General features: G+C 38.3%; 1 protein-coding gene across 3 annotated transcripts in view; it reads right to left on the minus strand.

Annotated features, from left to right (window-relative positions):
- Positions 1-22,815, minus strand: part of LOC101744895 (uncharacterized) — a 103,042-nt gene that overhangs the window by 52,625 nt on the left and 27,602 nt on the right. The gene's annotated exons all lie outside the window — the stretch shown is intronic.

Genomic DNA, 22,815 nt, shown 5'->3' on the forward strand with positions numbered 1-22,815 from the left:
TCGTGAACATTTGTTAAGTACGTATTTCATTAGAAAAATGGGTACCCGCCTGCGGGATTCGAACACCGGTGCATCGCTCAACACGAATGCACCGGACGTCTAATCCTTTAGGACACGACGACTTCAAATGCCTTTCCTTGCATGCCTTGAAGTTATAACAGACAAGCGGACCGCTCCGGCTCCGCTCGGGTTTTTAACAAAAATTTCAACTATATTTGACGATGTTTTATTTTTTTAAATAAAAGAACACTTATTGCGGCATAACTATAATAGTTAGATATGTGCTGTCGCGACACTTTTTGTAAATAATAATGTGTTCTACAAAGTCGTAGTACATTATTTTATTCTATCATCAATAGTTTTCGCAGGGCACGCGATGTAAAGAATATTTTAGGTAATTTTTTTACACCTTGGGTTACATAATTGGAGTTTTAGTAAGGATCCCTAATTTTTTTTCAAAAAAGATTATAGCCTATGTCGCTCATGAATATGCTAGAGGAAGTCTGAAAGTGACATCTGTGACAGAGAAGTCGAAAAGTACGCGTTTGGGATGGTATGGACAAGTGATAAAACGAAAGGAAAATGAGGTTGGTAAAAGAGTGTTAACTATGAATGTGGAAGGATATTAGAGGAAGAGGTAGACCTAAGAAGAAATGGATTAATTGTGTGAAAGAGGGGAGTGAGCGAAGAAATGGTACATATATGATTACTTCGCTCTAATATACTGACGGTATAAATATAATGAAATTATATTATTACTTAAACGTATATTTCGAATTGATCCAACATTTGATCGAACATGGCCGCCAGCCTTTCCCACAGAGAATACAAACAAAAAAAAGCTATCACTCAAAAGAAATTGACATTCGATTTTTGAAATAAAATAAATTGACGATGCAACGATATATCTTCCGGACAAACTTACAGGTGCATTTTTGAAAGGTGTTATCTCTTAAACAACAGAATATAAAATAGCTTGACATTGGCTAACGCTGATGCCAAAGTTATCAGTGAACTTTACAAACAAGTAAATAAGATCTTGTTGTAAAGTAGTTATGGTACAAAATTCAATGTATTTTGTTTTGATAGAGGTCTACTTAATTTGGACAGTTATTGATTATTAATTTAGTGATAAATAAATCTTCAGAGTTGTAACGAAAGAATATTTTGTATGTACAAAGTTCAAAGCGACGAATAATTACTACTTACGGTATCCAACGGTTTTTTTTTTTTAAATATAATTGACTTTCGAACATTCCGTTGTTTAGTGCGGCTGTATGACTATTGAGGTCTTCGTTTTTCTCGCAATTAAGAATTCGACTAAAGTAAATCACATGAATTCAATGAAGTAGGAAACCTTGAATTGTAATCTCATAGATTGACTTTTCTAAAAATTGTGGTGTTGCCAATCTAAAAAACATTTTTAAAAAATCGATTTAAAAAAAACTGCTCACACAACAACAACGCGAGGTGTGAAGTTGTGTGATTTGTTTTATTTTGTCTATTTTGTGTTTCTTCTGGTTTAAATGTATATTAACGGTGGTTTATTAATAGTATTATTTAATATCTGTGAAAGTGCACAAATGTGGGAAAATGAAACAAAGGCGCTGGACGTAACTTTTCGGGATCCTCCAAAAAGTCCACTGAAAAAATCTCAGTAAATTACCATCATTTTACTAAGATGATATTTCCTCTCATATCAGCTCATCTTATTTAATTTAATTTCATCCCAGTTGATTAATGTCTTAAATTAATCATCTTCATTACATTTCATTTCACTCCATTTTATCATTTTTTATAAAAATAAGAATATTAATTAAAACAAGACGTGACCTTAAAGGTCTTAGTTACCAGGTCATAAAATCACTTAAAAAAGTTTTTTTCGATTTACTTTACCTACACAACTGTTGTTAACGGCCAAATCCCATTTTGAAATTCGAATAGCACCCAATTAAAAAAATGACTTATACGTTTCTCTATACGCAGAAACATTTTAATGCGAGATTGGAGTAATGTTAATTAATAAATACAAACGTTCCTTTGGCAGTATAAAGTTTGGACGACAGAATAGGATTAGCATATTGTAGTGCTCGGGGCAGAGAGGACCACAGACGTCTGCGGCGCGAGCAATAAAGATTAAACTCTACTTAGCAGTTTAAAATGGAGTGTCCAACAATCTGTATTAGCGTTTGGCGTTAACTTATTTTTTTTAACATTCTATTGCCCGATAACGAGACCTTTAAGTCTTTAAGTCTCATTTCTTCCTTTAATTGATTAATTTGAGACCTTTTTTTATTGCCTTTGTAGTCAGACATGCATACGGCCCAGCTGATGATAAGTTCGTGGACGCCAGTAATGCCAGGGGGAGAGCCAAGCCGCTGCCTACCATTAATCAGCTGGGATGAAAATCAAATGTAACGATTTGACTTAGTAAAATTATGGTTATTTTCTGAGACTTCTTCAGTGGCATTTTTGGAAGAGCCAGTGAAGCCACGTCCGGCGCCTTTGTTCCTATTTCAGACGCTTGTAAACTTTCACAGACGCTAAACAGTTTATAAGCCACCTACCTAGGCTTAAACCTGAAGAAAAACTAAATTAAGAAGATAACATAATTCTTCAAAAGCGTCATTCTTAGCGTTGGCGCCGCTGGTTAGGTACCACAAGCATCGGTCACCGTCCTCGACGAACCCGTCGTTTGCGACGAAGGGCTCGACGAGCGAATTGATCCATAGACACAGCCCATTGAGTTTCTCGCCGGATCTTCTCAGTGGGTCGCGTTTCCGATCCGGTGGTAGATTCTGCTAAGCACTGCTCTTGCTGGGGTCAGTGTTAGCATCACTCAGGTTTGAGCCCCGTGAGCTCACCTACTAGTTAAGGTTACGCTGAAATAGCCTCTCAGGACTATCAGCTTAGGTAAGAAAAAAAAAGCGTTGGCGCCAAAAAATCCTACGGGCAGTAATGTTTTACAAAAAAAAACTTTTATTTTATTTTGTTGGTAATGAACATTACTACCAACATTCGATTAATTGTCATAGAGTAGGTAGTGACGAGACCGCGTATAGTTATGTTGTGTGCGCCATCGGAACGTTTGACATTGAAATGTTTTTTAAACCGACTTCAAAAAAGGAGGAGATTCTCAATTCGACTGTATGTTTTTTTTTGTATGCTACCTCATAACTTTTGACTGGATAAATCGATTTTGATGATTTTTTATTAGAAAGCTGACACTTCTCGTGTTAACCCATTACAATTTAGTCCAGTTCTGATAATGTTATCCATGACAAAACCATATACCTAAGTCTTAAATTTGCATTAAATACTTGCGTGACAAATAAATGAATAACTCAATATCACGCCCACCGATTTCGATGATTATTGTTTTTAGTGTATATTAATTTGTTTTGGAATATCTTTTTTTTTCTATTTGAAGTCGGTTTTTGTTAGAGTATGTTTATTTATTCTCTATAGTATTGGAAGTTTGATATATTGATTATAACTTTTGTCCCATCCCTTGTCTGGAGCACGCGTGCTTTGGTACGCATACCTACACATGTGTACTATAATGTATCCTGCGCAACTGACCGTTTCCCTAAAAAGGACTTGGGATTCAGGTTAGATCTACTTTTTTTTAAGGGATTTTATGACCTGGTAACTAAGACCTTTAAGTCATGTCTTATTTTAATTTATATTCTTATTTTTAAGAAAAATGATAATACGGAGTGAAATGAAATGAAGATTTAATCCCATTTGATTAATTTAATCCCATTTGATTAATTTGAGACATCAATCAAATGGGATTAAATTAAATGAAATGAAATGAGATGATATGGGATGAAATAATATATAATCTCAATAAAATGGTGGTCATTTACTGAGATTTTTTCAGTGGACTTTTTGGAGGATCCAGAGAAGTTACGTCCAGCGGCTTTGTTTCAGTTTCCCACATTTGTGCTTAGGCAATAGGGAATAAAAGCGGCCCTAATTGTGGTCGCTTTTGTTATTTTTGGGCCGAAATCGGCTAAGGAGAGAATAGTAATAGTCCTGGAGCAGAAATAGGCAGAGTGATTTTTTTTTATTGCTTAGCTGGGTGAACGAGCTCAGGGCTCACCTGATGTTAAATTAAGCCCATAGACAACTACAACTACCTTGATATATTAGTTCTAAGGTCTCTGTTTTTAAAGTATAACGGCTGCCCTGCCCTTCAAACCGAAACTCATTAATTACTGCTTCACGGCAAAAATGGTCCTACCACAAGTAACTACGCAAATTATAATTTTGCGGGTTTGATTTTTATTACATGATGTTATTCCTTCACCGTGGAAGTCGATCGTGAGCGTTAAGTACGTATTTCATTACAAAAATTGGTACCCGCCTGCGGGATTCGAACACCGGTGCATCGCTACATACGAATGCACCGGACGTCTTATACTTTAGGCCACGACTTTCGTTCTTTAACTTAGCCTGTCTCGTAATTGAAGGCCTGAAAGCGACAGTAATGGGTAAGACCGCGGTACTCACTCAGTCTGACACAACGTTCGGTTAAGGTCGCGAATTTGCTTTTTTTTTTATTGATTGTTTTCTCGTCTGTGATTCATTCGATTGCTACAAAAACTGTACGCACATCTCCAACGAGTGGGGTAACTTAAAATGCCGCTTAGTTAAGTCAAGTAACAAAAATACTTTAGTTTAAGAATATCGCTTCTACATTATCATTCTTTGATCGTGTTAATTGTAATGGAATGAAACTCTGGCGGGGTAACCGGACAGCCACTATGGACAGGAGGAAATAACTGTACCCGGACACATCAGCTATCTGGGGATTCCCCTACTTCAAGTGGAGTAGGTTTTGGTATGTAAGATGGCAATGGGTACTTGTAATAAAGTTTTTTGAAGTCGTCGCGGCCTAACGGATAAGACGTCCGGTGCATTCGTGTTGAACGATGCACCGGTGTTCGAAACCCGCAGGCGGGTACCAATTTTTCTAATGAAATACGTACTGAACAAATGTTCACGATTGATTTCCACGGTGAAGGAATAACATCGTGTAATAAAAATGAAACCCGCAAAATTATAATTTGCGTAATTACTGGTGGTAGGACCTCTTGTGAGTTCGCACGGGTAGGTACCAACACCCTGCCTATTTCTGCCGTGAAGCAGCAATGCGTTTCGGTTTAAAGGGTGGGGCAGCCGTTGTAACTATAATTGAGACCTTAGAACTTATATCTCAAGGAGGGTGGCGCATTTACGTTGTAGATGTCTATTGGCTCCAGTAACCACTTAACACCAGGTGGGCTGTGAGCTCGTCCACTCATCTAAGCAATAAAAAAAAAACCCAAAAAATTCGCCAAATTTTAGTAAGAAAACAAGAGAGAATGCGATGTTGCTGACGAGGATGTCGAAGACAGAGCGAAGTGGAGGAGTAAAGTCAGGAAAGCTGACCCCACCACCATGTGGGATAATTAGCTGGGAAGAGAGAGAGAGAGTCTTCTGGCAATGCAAATGTTTATCGATTTCGAGTTTATAAAATATTTCATTTTTTTTTGTCGCCTTATAGTCCGCACTGGTAGGTACCAACGCCCGACTGTTTCTGCCATAGAACAGTAATGGGTTTCAGTTTGAAGGGTGGGGCAGTCGTTGTACTGTAAAAACTGGGGCTTAGAACTCATACCTCAAGTTGAGAAGCAGTTTTTACGTTGTTAATGTCTATGGGCTCTGGTAACCACTTAACACTAGGTGCGCCGTGATTTAGTCTAGCGATCTAAGCAATAAAAATAGAAAAACACAAATTCGCATGTTTTATCAGTGGCCAACCTTATCTTTTACTAGCTTTTGCCCGCGACCTCGTCCGCGTGGAATAGTTCACAAATAATTCTTTATTTTAGAACAAATTTGGTTAGCATAAAAAACGTTATAGTGAGCCAACCTTAACACATAAACGAAGCCAAGCCGCTGCCTATTACTTTGTTTACTGTTCTTTATTTTGTCGCATCAATTATTGAAATAGAGCACTATTTATAATTTCCAGTCTGACATAACTTTTGGGGAGCACCCAGTTTAACGCCAATTATCAGTTATTTAGAAGAAATTGTTATCGATCGAACATATAAAAAAAAAACACTCATTAAGTTTAACTAATAAATGTTTAATTTGGACGCCATTTTTAATTATTCGCTGCGTTTAATTAATTCGTTTTAGTAATTTAAAAAAAAACTTCATTAATCACATTTGGTATTCAAACGACAATCCATTAACGTGTTGTTTTAAAATGAAATTGTTGAAAGATTGCCAACATCGGAAACGATATACCACTAGACCACGTTTGTCGTCGTGGCCTAAAGGATAAGACGTCCGGTGCATTTGTATCTAGCGATGCACCGGTGTTCGAATCCCGCAGGCGGGTACCAATTTTACTAATGAAACACGTACTCAACAAATGTTCGCGATTGACTTCGACGGGTGAAGTAATATGACATCACGATGTTACGCGTAGTAAGAACCAAATCCGCAAATACTCAATTAAGCGTCATCTATATATTAATACGTGAAGCAAAAACTTTGTATCCCTTTTTACGAAAATTGCGCGGACGGAGGATTATGAAATTTTCCACACTTATAGAGAATATAGAGAAGAAGTGCACAATGCTAATATTTTTTTTAAATAATGCATAAAAGATACATTAAATCAATAAACACAACATTACACACACTACATACCATGTATTTGACGCACACAAGCATGCATACTATTTATTGTCAAACTTTTGTTCTTGACGTCTGTTGTCAAATTGAGAATAGATTAAATATTGTTTGTCTTTGTTAATATTTTTTATAGTATAGTCTTGGCGAAATATTTTATTAAAGAAGTATAAATTAGAATCATAATAGTGTACAAACTTACAATTCCAATTAATTATATTCGAATTTCGACTACTGTGGGACCTCTAGTATAATTTAAATTGAAATAAATTATTGTTTTCATTACATAATACGCCCTAACGTCAGGAAATTAAAAGGCTTGGCAATAAATAATCTCTACATAATATAAAAATGAATTGCTGTTCGTTAAAACTGGAGAACAGCTTGGACCGATTTGGCTAATTTTGGTCTTGAATTATTTGTGGAAGTCCAGAGAAGGTTTAAAAGGATTTAGATAAATATGAAAATGCTCGGAATGAAATAAAAATAACAATTTTATTTTCCCTTTCATGTGTCTCCGGTCGGACGGATTCCTTTTGATCGTTTTAAGCTTATTTTATACAAAGTTTAGGTCTTTTATTTATCGATTGAGGCACTACGAAGTCTGCCGGGTCAGCTAGTAATATAAAAAAAATTATGAAAAAATGAATCACAATTTACAGAGCGCCATTTTAGGGCCGCCGAAAAAGTTCAAAGATCTCTCTTGAAAAGTTTTTGTCGCGGTTTTGTTTTTTTTTGCGAGCCCGTTCTCGAGAACAATGCGTGCTTTCTGTAAGCTCCTCGCGTTCGATACGACTTATTCGGACGGGCAGCAACTTTTTGTTTTTACTGATTCTGAAATTGGACACTTAGTTAAGTCAAAGCCCGACGTGTCATTGACCTCGATTGGAAGCGAACTTTTAACTGTTCTTGGTAAGTTTTATTGTTAATGTATGAGGTTCTTTTGTCGTAATTTGTTGGTTTACCTATATAAGTACACCAACTAATCGTGTTTTGATTTCAAGTCATAAAAAATATTTCTTTTTTTTTTATTCATTTTTATTTAGAGATTTATTAGCGAGAAATTTACTTTTTTACTTTTATTTGCATAGATTGGTGGACAAGCTCATAGCCCACTTGGTGTCAAGAGGTTACTGGAGCCCATAGATATCCACGATGTAAATGCTGCCACCCACCTTGAGACATGAGTTCTAAGGTCCCAATTTTTACAGTATAACGGCTGCCCCGCCCTTCCAGCCGAAACGCATTACTGCTTCACAGCAGAAATAGGCATGGCGCTGGTGCCTATCTGTGCGGACTCCCAAGACAAGCACTAACACTAGTTTGCAAATTTTCAAGTTTTTTTTTTTTTTTTTTTGCTTTATAAAGCACAAGTCCGGCCTCGCATGGAGTACTGCTCCCATCTCTGGGCTGGGGCTCCCAAATACCAGCTTCTTCCATTTGACTCCATACAGAGGAGGGCCGTTCGGATTGTCGATAATCCCATTCTCTCGGATTGTTTGGAGCCTCTGGGTCTGCGGAGGGACTTCGGTTCCCTCTGTATTTTGTACCGTATGTTCCATGGGGAGTGCTCTGAGGAATTGTTCGAGATGATACCAGCATCTCGTTTTTACCATCGCACCGCCCGCCACCGGAGTAGAGTTCATCCATACTACCTGGAGCCACTGCGGTCATCCACAGTGCGTTTCCAGAGATCTTTTTTGCCACGTACCATCCGGCTATGGAATGAGCTCCCCTCCACGGTGTTTCCCGAGCGCTATGACATGTCCTTCTTCAAACGAGGCTTGTGGAGAGTATTAAGCGGTAGGCAGCGGCTTGGCTCTGCCCCTGGCATTGCTGAAGTCCATGGGCGACGGTAACCACTCACCATCAGGTGGGCCGTATGCCCGTCTGCATACAAAGGCAATAAAAAATAAAAAATAAAAAATTTAGGTAGAGGCCTATATTTTGGCACCTATAATTCTCTATAATTCCATTTAATATGTAAATTACCGTTTACGGTTTCTGTATTCGCGGCGTATTTACGGAACATATACCACGCCAATAAAGAGCTTTTACTGTCTTCTTATTTGATGTATCTTGCAGTTTCGGCATTGTTACTAAGTAGGTACATTAAGATTTCCAAGTTAAAAACTCTTTTTTTTCTACCTTTGCTGATAGCCTTTAGAGGCTATATCAGCGTCACCTTAGCCTGTAGGTGAGCTCTTGGGGCTTAAGCAGGAGTGTTCCTAACACTGGCCCTAGCAAGAGCAGTGCTTCGCAGAATCTACCATCGGATCGGAAACGCGACCCACTTAGAAAATCCGGCGAGACACTCAGTTGGCTGTCAGTGGGTTAGTTTACTCGCGGAACCCTTCGTCGCAAGCGACGGGTTCGACGAGTATAAAAACTCAGTCACTGGTCCAACCACGAGTATACGGTTCTGCAACTGAAAATTCGGGAGTCAGTCAACAAGAAATTTAACGTAATCACATATAATTAAAAAAAAAGTATGACTATCAAACTTCACTATGAGTTTCCACAGACAACTAAACTTTTTTTGGAATTCAAAAGCAAAGATCTTATTTTTTTTTTTGTTTTTTACAATCCTTCCAATTCTCGATAGGAACGAGCTAAATTTTTATGTAGTATTTTCAGTTCAGACTGCATCGGTCCCTTTCGCGCCTTCTACGATAGCTTAAGAGAAGCGAGACAGATACATAATATCTTGTTTTTTTTTAAGCTACACGTTCCCGCTCTCGTTTGTTCTCTTCATAATTTTTCAAATGTCAAACGGACATAAACAAAATTAGATTTTTTTAAATAAATAGGTGGATAGATAAAGTCGTGTTGTAGATTCGAAGATCTAGATTTTATTGCAAACGTGTCGGATGCCCTGACGTCGCCGCTAAGCTTGGTCGAGTGCAAACTTGCTAATGTCAACAAGATTAGAGCGCGCGTCCATTTGCGGGCGCCATTTTGTTACGAAACGTCAAACTTAACAAAATGGATTCCCGCTGGGGATTCTCGCGTCTTGTTAAGCCAATGTTTTGATTCTGGACCAGGGAATCTTGAGGATGGAATGTTACGTGAGCGATCGTAAGCTCTCACGATCGATTATCACGAATGTTAGCATTGTTATACGTCCGTGATCACGAAAACTGTGAGCTATTCGAAGCGTCGTATAAATAATTTAATGAAAATAAAAACTCGAGATATTATTCATAGAAATGGCGAATATCGATGAAAAATCAACATTATCATAATCTGAGGTACTTGGTAGACAATGAGATAGGGAGTGAGAGAAAAAGAGAGAGAGAGAGAGATTATGTTTTATTGTAATAAATACCAAAATAAATAAAAATAGAAAGCATTAATTACAAAAAAGTACAATGGGCGATCTTATTGCTAAGAGCAATCTCTTTCAGAAAACCATCAGGTAGACAAGGTTCACATTAGGAAACAAATTACACGCGGCGTACCTATCTATTGAAATAAAAAGTGTGTGTGTCCGCTCCGACGCACGACTGGAGTTTACTGGATATAAAAAATTAAACGAAACAATACGAGAAATAGTTCTATATTACGACAACACGATACACTACAGATTATTAACAAATTAACGAGACACAAAACAAACGACTAACAAATATATGAAAATACAATAATGAGAGAAACGCGCGATCAGTACGAGGCTTTGTGGCGGACTGCCGGCGCAGCAGCCCGGCGTCACCTGCGATAACGCGGCCGCGCGTTGGCTCCTGATTGGCGCGCGCACGCATCACGCAATCAGGAGCCAATCAGGCGCATAACGCATTTCGTGTGACATGCTAGTACGATTTTGGTCCCCATAATTTTCATACCCCGGGCCTATATATGTAAATCGATTCTAAAGGAGTAAACTCCAATAAAATACATATCATACATAGTACATACGTAGTTAAAAAATATGCAGTATTATTTAAAATTTCAATTACTTATTGTTTATTAACAATTACGAAGAAAGTGTTTCTTTCCTTCTTAATTTAGTATCCTGTACAAATAGTTAATGGCGCGGCTTTTTAAAGCTTTCCCTTTGCTACTGTGGCGCCATCTTAATTCAGAGGACACTTTTTAATACGCTGATATATTGTCCTTCTTACTTCTACCCTCCATAGTTCGTTCACCCATCTGTACTATAGATAAAAAAACTCCATAGTAGTTCACTATAGATTGCGTGCCTCGATCAATTAGTGTTGTTTACATGTTCGATAAGTTAGTTTGGCAGTCACGTTTTTGAACTGTGAGTAATTTACGTGTTTAGGAACTACGGTGATGTGATAAACGGTGTGCTTAGTGCGAGTTTTTTAACGTTCTCGATAGCGTAAAACTGGTGGTCCTACTGGTGGTAGGACCTCTTGTGAGTCCACACGGGTAGGTACCACCGCCCTGCCTATTTCTGCCGTGAAGCAGTAATGCGTTTCGGTTTGAAGGGTGGGGTAGCCGTTGTAACTACACTTAGATTTTAGAACTTATGTCTCAAGGTGGGTGGCGCATTTACGTCGTGGATGTCTATGGGCTCCGGTAACCACTTAACAACAGGTGGGCTGTGAGCTCGTCCACCCATCTGAGCAATAATACCAAATAAAAAAAAAAACAAATTTGTATGCAGTTGGAACAGCGCCCCTAGCGGCAAACGGCCTGTGTGCTCATATCGTATCGCAACGCGACCACTCTCAGACACAGCCCACTGAGTTTCTCGCCGGATCTTCTCAGTGGGTCGCGTTTCCGATCCGGTGGTAGATTCTGCGAAGCACGGCTCTTGCTAGGGTTCGTGTTAGCAACATCGTCAGGTTTGAGCCCCGTGAGCTCACCTACTTATGTTAGGGTTACGCTGACATAGCCGCTAGGGCTATCAGCTTAGGTAGGAAAAAAAAAAAAAAAACGCGACTGTGATCGTGTTCGAATCCCAGACAGCTACCAACTTTTCTAGTTTTTTTTTCCATATTCCAGAAACTTCGATGGGTTATTCTAGATTCACCGAACTAGTAGATGAGCTCGCGGGGCTCAAACCTGACGTTGTTACTAATATGTACTGTAAAAACTGTAAGCTTAGAACTCTTGTCTCAAGGTGGGTGGCGGCATTTACGTTGTAGATGTCTATGGGTTTCAGTAACCACTTAACACCGGTTGGGCCGTGAGCTCGATAACCAATCTATGAATAAATCATTTTAAAAAATACCTACGTAAAATTCGTTAAATATTCCAGGATCAAGTTATAGCAAAATCTTGTTACAGTCTACGTAATGTCAAAGAGCACTGACAAAACAGTTAGGTCGCTGACGCTTCTGGAATAATCGACTTTAAAGCAAAGTAGTGTAAGTCAGTATTCCAATACATCATATAGACTTACACGTACTATCCTGTTCATAATAAGTTTAGAGTAATCTTTAATTTGCCGCCCGTATGCCCAGCGATGGCCGACGCGCCGAGCTGTCAATCGTTTCAAATAAACGTCACAGCGTTCGAAATGACGTTTCCGGTATTTTTAATTTCGATTAGTGAGCGCGCGGGTTTCTTGCGAACAGCCAGTTAGTTCGTTATGTATCAGAAGTTCTAAAAAAATTCTAAAATATTTCGAATAATGTAGAAAATTTAATGAGCTGATATTTCAAAGATACCGTTACTAATAATTTTTATTAGTAACGGTATCTTTGAAAGTTATTCTCACCGACTTCAAGACTATGGAGGGTAGAAGTAAGTTTTTTTTTTCCTTTTTTCCCCTATGCTGATAGCCTTGAGAGACTATTTCAGCTTCTCCTTGATGTGTAGGTGAGCTCACGGGGCTGTAACCGGTGTTTGCTAACGCTAACCATAGCAAGAGTAGTGCTTCGCAGAATCTACCACCGGATCGGAGACGCGACCCACTGAAAAGATCAGACAAGAAACTCAGTGGGCTGTGTCTATGGATTAATTTACTCGTCGAGCCTTTCGTTACAAGCGACGGGTTCGACGAGGACGATGACCGGCGCTTGTGGTACCTAAAAGCACCGTTAGTGGAACGGGAGGATCCCTAATGACGTGTTTTGGGCGACGTCAACTGTTTACCATTCGGTCTACAGGATCGGTTTCCAGTGGCCACGACAAGAGAGTTCTCATGTCGTGACGCCTTCTAAAAGTGGTACAATGATGCCGACTGTAGATACTTACTGACCAGTCAAGTTTCAGGTCATCATGGAGATCCACGTTCATGAGGAACCATGGAGCTCCGACGGCTATCCTGCAAAATCGGGATTGAATAACCTGAAAGGGATTCAAGTTGGTGCGGGCCGCGGGAGCGAACACTACGCTTGCATACGTCATGACGGGGCGTATGCAAGTTTTGTAGAGAGCTAGTTACTAGTACCTTATTGCGGAGGGACAGTTTGCTTTGTTTGCAAAACATAGGGTAGATACGTTCTAATATGAAGGTGGCACGGTCGCGTACCGTTTTGATATGGGGACGGAATATCATCCCTCTGTCGAGGGTGACACTTAGGTATTTGACCTTCGAGTCCCACGGTATGGGCTGGCCAAAAATAGTGACGGGACTAACGACGGAGGTGTTGACGCCCCTAGTTGGGAGTGGGATGCTCAATGTGGTGTTCGGAGGGCGACCCCTTTTGAAATGCACCGCTGTGCTTTTCGTGGGGTTGATGTCAATGCGCCACTTCCGGAACCACTGTCCCATGGTGGTTACTGCGATCTGGAGTACTTCGCTCTGTTTAAAGCCGCTATATTCGTACCATTTCCATTTCCTACACTAGCGCTATTTCGATGATACTTCTAATTGTTTTTTATAGGTGGACGCTTTTTCAACTTGTCTCCTATACAAGATGGCGTTCCTTACTTCTACCCTCCATATTCAAGACGTCATATAACTTGACAGTTAGCGCGCGAGGCTTTGCAGCCATAGACCTATATAGTAGGGACACGACATATTGTTCTATACGTACAATTGCTTATATAAATAGCACCCATTTTGAAGGCACACACATAAACATATATCTATCTCGTTCTTACTCAGCACTTTAACTCGCAGGAAAACAATATAACAGTATTTCAGTGCGTACATAAAATGAAACATGAATATACGTAAATGTCTCCGTCTCCGTCTAATGAGGCCGAAAATCCGCCATGTTTAGCGCGCCAAATGTCATTGTCACGTCAGTTCGGCCTTCTGTTTTGGGTTGTACATTATTTATTGCCTTTGATATCGATTTAATATGATTGCTTGTATAAAATTTCTGATTTTATCATGCTTAAAACATACAAAAATAATAATTAAAACATATTTTATAGGATCTCAAGAAGGTCGATGCCCCAAAACTATTATCTATATATATTTAAATTCATTATGGAGCCCTCATCCGAAACATAGATTATACACTTAATAATATATTTGAATCCGAAATATCGGACACCATTTTTCGGTCGGAATCTATTCATCATGACACTAATCATAAATACCTCTTTAAAATATGTCATCAAAACATAATTAGACATTCTGTTTAGATATTTTGGGAAAAAGGCTACCGACAAAATCTCTTCGGAACTATTTAAATAAAATAGTTTTATTCCGCAGTGAATAAAACACTATTGTAAATTCGTTAAATATTTATTAATTAAGTGATTTTAGAGAGGAAGTCACAAGGAATGACGTTTGTAATTTCATTAACGAATAAATGTTCTGTAGGTGTTTTTTTTTATCAGGCGGTCCCTTGATAAGTTTAAAATTTGAATCACTCTCAAGTGAGAGGGATTCAAATGGTGCGGTGCACCTTCCTTGAGGTGCACTGCGGTTGTCTGTTACGGACTTTGAGTCAGCAAAACAATTAAAATAGATTGTAATAGTCTAAGAAAAACACGTACTCAAAATACGATAACATTCAGCATGCTAGAAATGGGCTGATGGCACTGTACTATGCCATATCTTTATGTTTTGCGGCAAACGACAACTTTATAAAATCAGTGTAGCAAATTTTAAAAATCGTCATATCGTTTACTTGGAAAATTTGAAGCACGAACTCGTCTTAGATTTCACATAATATCTAAATCACATCATCTTTGCACATAACAATATACTTAATTCCTATTAAAGTATAAATTCTACAAATACATTCATACTCAACAATATTTAAAATAAAATAAGCCAAGAACGTTTATCGATAAAACCTACTAACATTAAAATCTTCTGGGCAGCACTAAAATCGCCATGTTTTGTGGCCAGATGACGTCACAGTGGCACGAATTTTTTGTTGACGTTTCATTTCCATAGGTTTCCTACTTCAGTGTTTGCAGCCCACTGAATTTCTCGCTGGATCTTCTCAGTAGGTCACGTTTCCGATCCGGAGGTAGATTCTGCGAAGCACGACTCTTGCTAGGGTTCGTGTTAGCAACGTCGTCAGGCTTGAGCCACGTGAGCTCACCTACTAGTTAAGGTTACGATGAAATAGCCTATCAAGGCTATCAGCTTAGGTAGGAAAAAAAAAGAAAAGCGGTTTGCGATAATCTGTAGTTCTTGTGGCAGGCGATACATAAATATCTTTTTGGCGGGAATGACCATCATTTTACTGAGTTTTTTTTTTATCCCAAATCATGTCATTTCATTTAATTTCATCCCAGTCGATTAATGTCTCAAATTAATCATCTTCATTTCACTCCATCATCATTTTTCATAAAAATAAGAATATAAATTAAAATAAAACATGACGTAAAGGTCTTAGTTACCAGGTCATAAAATCAATAAAAAAAAAAGCGATACACAAACATATTTCGTACAATTTTTGGGGGGAAAGCGAGGAGCGAAGTTGTACAAATTGTTTTATTTTGTTAATTCAGTATTCCTTCAGGTTTAAACGTGTGACGGTGGCTTATCAGTCCATTTAGCGTCTGTGAGAGGCACCAGTGTAAGGAGATGGAACAGAATCGCCGGTTGTGACTTCTCGGTCTTCTACAAAAAGGTTAATTTTAGTCTTATATCTATAATTTACAGGAGAGCCATTTAAAGTTTAAAATTTTGATAAATTACACAAAAAAAATCTTCAGCTATTTGAATGGAGTAAATATAATTAAAAAAAACATCGAACTGTTAACGCTAATACCAAATAAAACGGACCTTTAATTACAAAGATAAATGAGTCGTCTATTATCAAAGGTGGCAATCTGTGCATTTGGACAAAAATTTTTTATTGATATGTCAATACAGATTGATTTGAATATAATCGTCTCCTTCAAAGAATACGGTTCAAAACCTGCATTAAATAAAGGTTAATAGTTAACCTGTTATTTATCTAAGATGTCGTTCCGAAGAGTTTTGTGATTGCCAATGGAATACAAAGTCAATAATTCGTTTTTCTGATTTACCAATCATTGTCCAAAAGTCAGATTGCCGGCTTTGATAATAGTCGACTCAAATGTCGCGTGTTAAACGAAATATCGCTTAAGCCATATACCCTTTCACCGCTCAATATGTATGTATTTATTAATTGAAGAGTTTTATAAAATCGTCGCTGACAACAATGGCGTCGCAAGACGCGAATTGCCACACTTAACAAAAATAAGATGAAGTGTAGAGGTAGCTATCGTATAACAGATTCCTGAATCTCGCTCATGAAGCTTTCAAGATAAGCTTGCACATATACAAGTTCCGAACAACAACATTCGAACCGTCGGTCTACCGAGGAAGATCACCCGCCCAATGGAAGAGATATCCCTTTTGTAGTTATTCCCAAAGAAGAAACAGATATTCCAGACCTTTAGAAGTAGACAAGTACCACATACCGTTCTCGTAATCGAAAAATTTATACTAATATATAAATACAGTGGTGTTTACGGATGTTCCGTTATAACTACTGAACCATGCATCCGATTGACCTGAAACTTGGTATCCATGTAGAAAATATATAAACTTAATGGATAGGCTAATATTTATATGAGCGTTGGACTCCCTGCACCAGTTGCGGGGTCGTTAATGATGAGAATCTTTGTGGGGGTGAGAAATAATAATGTTAATTTTAAATGCCCAGCGAAGGGAACGGGTACAGGTAGTAATGTAGTATACACAATTTGAGCTCACAATAGATCGAAAGGAAAATAAATAAATAAATAGTTTAAGCGACAAAATACAAACATTTAACTTAAACTTTATATGACATTATTTCCCATCTCTATTTGTTAGTAGCAAATATCTTCTCAGCTATCGTTCGAATTATTGGGATAGAGAAGCTAGGTCTTTCGTCTGCGATTTCTCCCTAATTTTACTGGTTGGTTGGCTATTCTGTTTTGCCTATTTCATCTCAAGCTAGGCAACACCGTGGGTGTTTATATAACAATAAGGCGTCTTCACAATCTGGGATTTAGTGATGATCTATTCCAACCACCACCTACGTAATCAACAAAATCGATAACTGTATTCGTAATTTGAATAGTAATCGATATTATTGCAAAACATCTTCTATTGTATTTGCTTAGTCATTACCTTTCGTTTTGTGCTTTCTATTATTTTCAACGCCGTGGGCTTACACGACGATGAGAGGATACTTTAACAGAGACCAAGCCAATTAAATTGCTTAATAACGATTTTTTGTCTTAAATTGCTTAATAATGAATGTAGGTAGCCCTCCTATAGCACGGTAGATACGTTCCTACAAAGTTGCGTGTTGTGCGAAACCGCGTTATATGAGACCAGAAGCCAGGACAAAAATGACGAGTAATTGTTCTGAATAAAACATCGCAACTATGCCTGTATTTATTATATTTTGTTACATAACATACATAAAAAATAAGCAGTAAAATTTCGTTTATTCCCATATATTATTGTATGCTATAGTACATATTATTTTTTTAATCAATTTTAAACAAAAATCTCTTTAAAAATCTATCGTGTTGTAGAAGTGCCGCGTTATAAGAGGATTTTGGGGAATTATTCTTTTCGTGTTAAAGTGGAACTGTGTTGTAAAATACTGGTGACTTGTATTGTAAGCGGCAGTATGATAGTAGTAGCATATTATTATATCTATGGTGGTTGCGCTTGTTTACAACTGTTAGCTTTGGTTTCTGAAGATAGCAACATTTGATTTGGTTTGCAAATCCTGTCCCATCCCTCTGCCGCACATTACCAACCGACGCGTGCGAGCGAGATCGCGTGGCGACATCGACTAGAGAAGAAAATGTAATGGCTGAACTACCGCGCGCCCAGTATTAATAATTAATAAGTGAAATTGTTGGTGTTTCTCATCGCCTATCGATACGAGCCTGCAGTAAGAACTACATAAAGTACTGTGCATCCTTCCTTTACCGCAGAAATGCCGCTTCATCGCGTTTCTGTCCGCAATCTGTGTCCTACAAATTGTAACGACCAAATTTCGGAACATTTTAAAATATCGTAGCTTTTTCATTACTGTATAATAAAATAAACAAAGAACTTAACATACATGATAAACTATACACTGAGTGTAAATTAAGTATCTCTAAATGGCTCGGATCTAAAAACTATTACGAAACAGAGGCTATTCTAAATATACTAAAGTAAAACACACAAATAACACACACACACAAACACACGCACACACGCACTCACGCACACACGCACACATGCACACGCGCACGCACAGCACACGCACAGGCACACACACACACCATTTGTTATATATAATTAGTAATAGTGTAGTATATAACTTGTAATATTGTAGTATATAAAGTTTCTAATGTGCTTTTATGGAAGAGCGGAGTCTCCTAGTACAGGCTTGCATGCTTAAAAGGAGACTCCAATCATTGTATTATTTTAACTCGCTTTTGAAAATAAAGTGTTTTGTAAATTTTTGATGTGAAACAACTATAGCCGCACGTAAAACCGATTTCTGGTGTGGCGACGCGTCGCCTCGCTATATGATGGTATATAATATATACAGTCTATATGCAGTAGTGTGTACGGTGTGGCGACGCGTCGCCATGCGCAATCGACTGTGCGATTCTCTCCCACTCGATCCGGCGTTAAGCCATCTCTCTCGCTACACTGAGCTCGGATACCTATAGTGTATATTCCGTAGTGTATACAGTGTTGTTTACTACAGTACACATAAGCTGTGTTTTACTTGAAAACAAATAATTTTTTCGTAATATTTTATTTTATCATTATAACATACATATTTAGTTCCTATCACAATCTGTTCTTTTCTGCATATTACTTTTACAAAATAATGTCGATGTTTCACATCTGCCAGGCGTCCCGTGACGGCTCACATTTTTTTTATATTGTATTTTTTTTTTTGCTTATTTCGCGTCTGCAGTTGTCAACTTGAAGATGGCGCCCTAGCAGTTTCGAACAGCTCAAAGACAACTGCTTCGCGAATGCAAAGCGGTATTTTCTAATATATTTCACTGCTAATTTCTCCTAATGGTTTTCTTAATTACGAATTTGCTGGTTCACACGCGCACGTTCAATGGTGGACAAGATCGTTTCATCTAATTATTTGTTGGAAATTTCTTTAGGCGCGTTGAAACTAACATTTAACTCGCGTCATATTCGTTACGGCTAGAGAAAAATACAATTTAGAAAGAGCGGGAGTGAGAAAATAGACAGAGAGTCTCGTGAACCACTTGACCGCGGACAGGGAGAAAACGAGCTAGGTCGTTCACTTATACACATTATGTTTACGGGCATCGGCCACTAGATGGCTTGCTATTAGTTTCTCATTGTGACTATAGATGGCAGTAACATTATTATTATTATTATTATAACTATCTTATATTTTATTTTTAATGAAGAATTTGAGATAGAAGTTCCAGTCGAATGGACGCACGTCGCGTCGAGCCGGCATTTTGTACGACCGTTACTCTGTACTGCTATCCGTTCACAGATACGAGACGCGGGACTACTTATCGATATTCTCAGATCGATTCGAATTAATTGACACGTTCCTACGCTTAATGGGCTTAAAGTTTTTTTTTTTTAATTAGTAAGCGGATGCTCTGGGTTTTGTATTTCGTTATGTTTGTAATGTTTTTTTTGTTGTTGTTTGAGGCCTAGACTCTTTGGCGGGAACGCTGATGCGTGAAGTCGAGTGAATTGTTATTGTTAAAATACACTATTTCATTAAATTTAAACTTGTATTAGTTAAATAATCGTCTTTATTTTTACTTATTTATTCACACTTTGTGAACATTTTTGTGCATAGGCGAAGTTGATGCCTCTGGCATTTTTCGATAAGCCATTCGTGAGTGATGCAGAAAAAAGCGGGATAGGAGTAATTACTTGAATAATAACAAAAGAAAATTAGTTTTTTTTTTAATTATTTAGATGTGTGGACGAGCTCACAGCTCACCTGGTGTTAAGTGGTTACTGTAGCCCATAGACATCTACAACGTAAAAGCGTCACCCATCTTGAGATATAACTTCTAAGATCTCAGTATAGTGATAACGGCTGCCTCACCCTTCAAACCAAAACGCATTACTACTTCACGGCAGAAATAGGCAGGGTGGTGGTACCTACCCGCGCGGACTCACAGGAGCTCCTACCACCAGTAATTATGAAAATTATAATTTTGCAGGTTTTGATTTTTATTACCTACACGATGTTATTCCTTCACCGTGGAAGTCAATCGTGAACATTTTTTGAGTACGTATTTCATTAGAAAAATTGGTACCCGCCTGGGATTCGAACACCGGTGCGTCGCTCAACACGAATGCACCGGACGTCTTATCCTTTAGGCCACGACGACTTTCAAAAAAATCGTAATTTAACGAACGCGCAATGTAAAGCTAAATCAACTTGCGGCCGATTCGTGATACATTACGGCGCGCCAATGTTACTTACAATCACAATTAAATATATCACCATTCTTAAGTTGCATTCGATCGCTCAGTGCGAATACATTTGTTTTAATATACATAGAACCGGTTTGTATGGTTGCCTTAACATGTGCCCTAGAAGGAATGTTTGACTTAGTATGGGCACTTTCTGAAGCTTAATACTCCGGTGTCGGGCTCAAGTGAGACGTAGTGTGGATATGCCTTAATGATTCGAGGTTAAAACCCGTTTTTCGTGTATGTACCACCACTCTTCCTATTTGAGGTTTGAAGGATTGGGCAGCCGTTGTAACTATAATGAGGCCTTAGAACTCATATCTCAAGGTGGTGGTGGCATTTACGTTGTAGGTGTCTATGGACTCTGGTAGCCAGTTAACACCAGGTTGGCTGTGAGCTTGTCCACCAATCTATGCAATATAAAAATAAAAACAAGTCGTTAATTTAGACGCGTTATTTTATTAATAAACTCTAATTTGGCGGTAAGCGTTTTTTTTTTCGGAATCGGTTTCCGGGCAAATCGACCGTCCTAAAAACTTTAATAAAATCGACATATTTTTTAAATGTACCGTTTTCAAAATTAAAGGCGATTCTTAACCACTGAGTTTCTCGCTGGATTTTCTTAGTGGGTCGCAATTCTGACTCAATGGTAGATTTAGCGAAACGCTGCTCTTGCTAAGGCCAGTGTTAGCAAGTCCTCCCAGATTGAGCCCCGTAAGCTCACCTACCAGTACGCGCATAGCTGGAAGGCCTGTAGGAATATACGACAAAGGGAAGATCTTCCACCGAGCGGGTGATATTGCTCGGTAGACCGACGGTCCGAATGTTGTTGTTCGGAACTTGTATATATGCGCTTTATCTTGAAAATGTCGTAAGCGAGATTCAGGCATCTGTCAATTATCTTGTGTTGTATGATGGCTACCCGCCACAGGCCCTTAGGCTACCAACGATTAGATAGGAAAAATCGTTAAGTACTATCCATGCTAAGTGTGACACAGCCGCATTATTTCGCTATGCACTTCGCTTGCTTTGTGTTGCCGTCTCACTTTGCGACAATCTTTTGTTATTAAAACAGGGACGGTACCGGTGTGTGTTCGAATAAAAAGTTTTCCTTGTTTTTATTGAAATGTTAGCTGGCTATGTAACGGAATCTTTGAATTCATTCCCGCCCACTTCAAGACGTCCGTATGTATCACTTGACAATTCGCGCGCGCGTCAACGATCGATGACGTCATAACCTTTTTGTCAACTTGGCTCCTTCGCTTTAACTCACTGCTAATGACCTCTGAAATTCTAGCTTTACCGAACGTGTAGACGGGCTCACGGGAGTCAGTTTGGGAGACATTGCTTGCATCTTTCTAAGCGAGAGCAGAGCTTCTCATATCTTTTTAGAATTTCCCTAGACTAGTGGTCCCTCAGTAGTCGAAATTCGACTATAACTAATAGGAATTGTCAGTTTGTACACTATTATAATTGTATTTTATACTTCTATGATCACAAATTTCGCCAAGACTACACTATAAAAAATATTAATAAAGACAAACGATATTTAATCTATTCTCAATTTGACCACAGACGTCAAGAACAAAAGTTTGACAATAAATAAATAGTATGCATGCGTGTGTACGTCAAATACATGGTAGTGTGTGTAATGTTTTCTTTATTGATTTAATGTAACTTTTATCATTATTTAAAAAAATAATTAGCATTGTGCACTTATTCTCTATATTCTATATAAGTGTGGAAAATTTCATACTCCTAAGTCCGCCCAATTTTCGTAAAGAGGGATACAAAGTTTTTGCTTCACGTATTAATATATAGATGACATCAGTTTCAGGATCCTTTACCGGTCCGTTCAATTAATATAAATGTCAATAGTTATCAAACAATGTCAATAGTTGTAGCAACTGGTTTGCAATTAAGTACTCTCTCTCTCCCTCTTTCTTTCTTTCTCTTTCTCTTTACCTCCGTTAATCTCGGTTTACATACAAACACAGACACTGCGGTCACTAAGTTCTTGGTCTGCGACCACGCCCAGATGAGAGGTACCCTGTATTATTTTCGAGGGTTCAACGTTTCCATGCAGGATTCGCTTCGCTTCTGTTCTTTCGGTTTAAAAACGGAATAATCTTTTCGCATCAATAGCATTATTTGCTTTGTAAGTTCGAGCAGTTTGTGTGGCTTCCAAGAATCTTTGATGATACTATGATCTGTATTCGTGAAAACCACCCAAGGATAAGTTTAGTCGTTGAAGAGATGTGCCTGAACTGCAGAGCGACCTCTTGAACTGGAGGCAGTTTTGCTGTGTTTGCTTG

The sequence above is a fragment of the Bombyx mori genome, chromosome 24 (genome assembly GCF_030269925.1).
Source record: "Bombyx mori chromosome 24, ASM3026992v2".
Classification (NCBI taxonomy): Eukaryota; Metazoa; Arthropoda; class Insecta; order Lepidoptera; family Bombycidae; genus Bombyx; species Bombyx mori.